The sequence below is a fragment of the Etheostoma spectabile genome, chromosome 6, assembly GCF_008692095.1.
Source record: "Etheostoma spectabile isolate EspeVRDwgs_2016 chromosome 6, UIUC_Espe_1.0, whole genome shotgun sequence".
Lineage (NCBI taxonomy): Eukaryota > Metazoa > Chordata > Actinopteri > Perciformes > Percidae > Etheostoma > Etheostoma spectabile.
This window is the reverse complement of record NC_045738.1, coordinates 31363354-31367999: the sequence shown is the minus strand read 5'-3', so window position 1 is coordinate 31367999 and position 4646 is coordinate 31363354. Positions and strand designations below refer to the sequence as shown.

At 38.2% G+C, this 4646-nt stretch overlaps 1 long non-coding RNA gene across 1 annotated transcript; it reads left to right on the top strand.

Annotated features, from left to right (window-relative positions):
- Positions 1-1918: 1918 nt before the first annotated feature.
- On the top strand, positions 1919-2594 carry LOC116691610 (uncharacterized). Its single transcript, XR_004332512.1, has 2 exons — positions 1919-2217; positions 2279-2594. It is a non-coding gene; the product is annotated as an uncharacterized LOC116691610 (long non-coding RNA).
- Positions 2595-4646: the final 2052 nt, after the last annotated feature.

Sequence of the window (4646 nt, the reverse complement as noted above, 5' to 3'; positions counted from 1 at the left end):
GACCCAACAGTTCTAGTAGTTTCCTCCAGAGAAAGCAACAGTGCGACAGCGGCGAGGAAAAACTTCCTTTTAGGCAGAAACCTGGGACAGACCCAGGCTCTATACATTTATGCTATGTCTTATACTTCAACTGTTTAACAATAAACTTCGGTTGAAAAATTATCTTTTAAATTGGTGAACATCATATTTGTAATCCGTGGCTCAATGCAAATAGTATGATCATTTGATATGATATAAAAAATAATTTGCCTATCCCCGTTCACTCCCGTTCATATTTTTTTTCGAAAGATAGGTCCCATGGAACGGAGGGCGAGACTTCGGCTCTCTAGACCTGATCCGAGTAGAGCTGGTACTAGCAGCGGGTAAGCGCCATTTAGTCTCGGTCCAGGTGGTCTTGACTACACCGTTGCCAGGGGAGACGTCTGTAACCTCATGCACACCATGTTTGATCCCGTCACAGTAAACGTGTTACACATGAAATGCATGTCTGTTGGAACAAAGCACATAACGTAATATGCTCATGTGGCACATTAAATAATATGACTATGTTACTTGTGAATGGATTTTTGAGAGTATGTGGTCTGTAATGAAATGTTAAATTAGCTGAAACCTGAATTTAAATTCATATTAAAAATGCTTTTCCACACATAACAAACCTAATATGCATACCTATATGTCAATTTACCACTGATGATTTCATATATGATTTATAACATTCTGTTATTTTTATATAGAACAAAAGAAATAACAATAACAAAGTAACATGTTCAAAACATGTTTTCCCACATCTCATTCAACTTTAAATAGTTCCTGTATATATTATACTGTATATTTTGTATAATGTATGTGTTGTATATTTTAGTATTCCTCATGTAAAAACTGTTTTACATGCTGTATGCTTTTTGGTACAGAATTGTTGGGACTTCCAGCTCACTAAAAATGGGATTTTGCTGTGAATGAATAGCCATGTTGGAATGTTTTATTTAAAACATTGCAAGTAATAAAAAATAAAATAAAAAAAAAGACCCATCTCTGCAAAACTGGTTTATTTTTTCCTCTTTTAGAATTTGCTTCAGTCAAAAACACACTCAATATACAAGCAGACTGGATTTGATTGCAGCTATATTTCAAAATCATAAAGAACCATTTTAATCAATAAATACAGTTTTTTTGCCCGGCATGTGCTGAAATGCGGTGGGATTTTCTTTTCTGAGCATATTTACAGTACACCATAAATAACCGTAAGAGAGGGAGCACACTTTGGGCTTTGTCAACATGAAAAGAAATCAAAACTCGTATAAATATAGGTTCATCTAAGGATTGAGGAGGACATGGAGAAACAATCCAAGAGAAAAACTTGAATTCTTTTGTACACACATGCCTACATGACAATAGTTAGTTGCTTCACGGATCCGTACGTAACGAATGCAATCAAGCTGCCTAACCTGGCATTCCAACGGGTTTAATTGCATATGGTCTGTCAGTCTTCCAGTCAATCAGACACGATTACTACAGATATCAGGACAACAACACAATATGTCCCAAATATTTTGTCATTTTCTTGGATGATAGTTTCTGGTAAAAAAAAAAAAAAAAGAATGCAGTCAGGTCACTTTATTGTCTTGCCAATCAACTACCATGATGTCTGTGTCACCCATTATAATAGCCATTCCGTATCCATGGCGCTAAGTGTACAATTTATCATGTTCCCCTAAGAGCCATCTGCCTTTTTCATTACTGCATTTACTTTCCTGCAAGATACCAAAACGGTTCTGAAAGAAAAAAGAAACATCTAGAGAATGGCTTTGCATATTAGTCTGTGAAGTTTAAAACAACATAGTGTACACTTTTATTTCACCTCTTCCAAATGCATAAAAAAAAACATGGAGACCTCTTCACAAAATCTCCATCGCTCAGGCATATTCACACTTGGCGTCTTTTTTGACAAGAAAAAGTTGACAAGGGAGCTTTTGTAGTGAAAAAAGAAGAAGCTGGCAGCGTTTTGGTTCCATAAAGCAGCCAGGAGAACCTTTTGTTGCTATAACAACAGCTACTGCTACAGTATCGTAGCTAGAGCACGATGGGGAGTGATGCTAACGTTAGATGAAAAAAGTGGTGGAGCGAGATTGAGAAAGAACAGAGAGAGAGAGTGGTGCTAAAGTTCGATAAAACAAAGCGGTGGAGCGAGATTGAGAAAGAACAAAGAGAGAGAGAGTGGTGCTAAAGTTAGATAAAACAAAGTGGTGGAGCGAGATTGAGAAAGAACAGAGAGAGAGAGAGTGGTGCTAAAGTTAGATAAAACAAAGCGGTGGAGCAAGATTGAGAAAGAACAGAGAGAGAGAGAGTGGTGCTGCTAACGTTACAAAGAACAAAGTAAGTTCACTGTACAGGGAGCACCCGGTCATATCGTAGAACTTGCTGCGCTCCAAATCCATTTTTTTTCTTTTTGTCATGGAAACGACAGGCCTGGCTACTCCGCTTCTCATTGGTCAGCTGTCAATAAAGCGCTTGACCTAGGATGTTTTTTTCAGAACAGTTGAACTTCTTTCAACTTCAAAAAGACGCTCCGAGTTGCAAAAAAGAAGTCGGTGCTTTTGAAATCACGGTTTTCTCCATAGGATTAGAATGTAAAACAGACGCTGGCAGCTTAAACAAAGATGCCAAGTGGGAACATAGTCTTATAGTGCAAAAGGTTACACACACTGGGACGGATGTTAAAGCAGAATTCCAGCCATTTTCTACCCAGCCGTTTTCCATTTTTCCATCATACTGATTGATTTTGATCAAAGTATTGTTCATTGTTTCATTCAAATGTCTTATTTCCCCCCATTTCAACATAAAGCCAATAACACTCAATCTCTAATGACACATTGGCAGAAAAATGATATTCCGCACTGCACAGGACAGTTTTGCTGTAGTATCCATATTTTGTTTGCTTCACAGCAGTCACAGAGAGATGCTGGTCAAATATACAGCTGTCTCCTTTAAGCTGTCATCATTACGTTTTGGAGACAGTTCTCCCAGCATCAAACTGACTGAGTCAACGTGTTTATTACTGTATTGTCACCATGACGATAAAAGTCTACCAAACCTCAACCCTCTCAGGTCTAAAGGCATTTTTAGAACATTTTTTCTTGAATTCTCCTTTTAAGGGTATTTGCATATAAACTGATCCCCCACGTTCATATCAAAATGTTGCGAACAAACCCAACAAGCTTTCTGTATAGTGAAGTCCAAAATTGTTCCAGAACATTGTGTGAAGAGAAAATTTGGCCCTAAAGCCTAAATATTTCTCAAATGTCTTGAGAAAACATACCAACTCTCAATTGTTTTGGTGCTTGAAATGAGATATCAAAAAGTCTTGGGTTTACAAAAGTAGCGTGATACATCAATAAAATAGTAAACAAATGTCTAAAATGAAATTTTGTAATATCGCTTTTTAAATATGAGTGCTGTTTAACATCTCTTGGACTTGATGGGTCTTTTGTCCTCATAGGGTTAATATAGAAGTAACTGAAACCCAAACAAATAAGGTCCCCTTACCTTAAAACACTACTTATTGTCATCCAAACAATGTCTTATCTTTCCCTAACAGTAACCAAATGTAGCTCAGCGTAAATTCTTTCAGGAAGACCCAACTATTAATCGATGCTCTCCTAAATCCATCCAGCTGTTATCCTAATAAATGTATATTTTATCATGCTGTGTATAACGTTCACATATCTGCAACTAGTCTCTCCTGATAGAAATGGATCTCAGTGTAAATCCTTTCAGGAAGACCTCACTCTTAATCAACGCTCTACCTGACTCCAATCAGCTGTTGCAGGCGTTCACCTTCCTGCTAAACCAATGAGAATTGTATACAAATGGAAAGGGCCAATCACAGAGTCACAACCCTGCTTTAAATAAATGTTTCTCTCTTTGCCATTCAGCTGTCGTTGCAGGCAAAGAGTGCAACCTTCCACCCCCCCTTCCACCTCCACCCCCCCTTCCACCTCCAGTCATCTACTCCAGCTGACCGGTCCGGAGCCTCCCTCGGTCTGGTCTTTGGGCTCCTTCGTCACCACCACCGGTGTCTAGATACCGTCGGGGGGTCTGATGGTTCTCTACCCCTATATATATATATATATATATATATATATATATATATATATATATATATATGAAAGATGAAAGACTCGTATAGGGATGGAGTCTAATCACCAAAGACTTTGTACATTTTATTTGAGCTGTACAATAAATATTAGCTGCCAGTTCACACCAATGAGACGAGATTATGCGTCATCTCCACAACAATGCCTTTTTGTACTTCCGTTCTAACATACAACTTTTAGGCTTTTTTGTAGATGGATATATCATTTGTTTCATCTAAATTTGAAAGTGGATAACGTGGGTGATATGGAGATGCTTGCTCCAGTTGCATTTGTAGTGATGAATCCATAGACGTTGTTTTCGGGTGGGTACGCGTCAGATTTCGTCATTTTGAACTCACCACTTTTTTTGAAAACCACCAGCAATTTAGTTAAAAAAAATAAAGTTCATAACATATATAGCTAATTCTTGAGCGACAGATGCCAACAAATCCACAAAATCCTCCATCCCCACAGAGCAGGCCCAGACACAGCCGCTCTGCTGCAGCGCGGGCT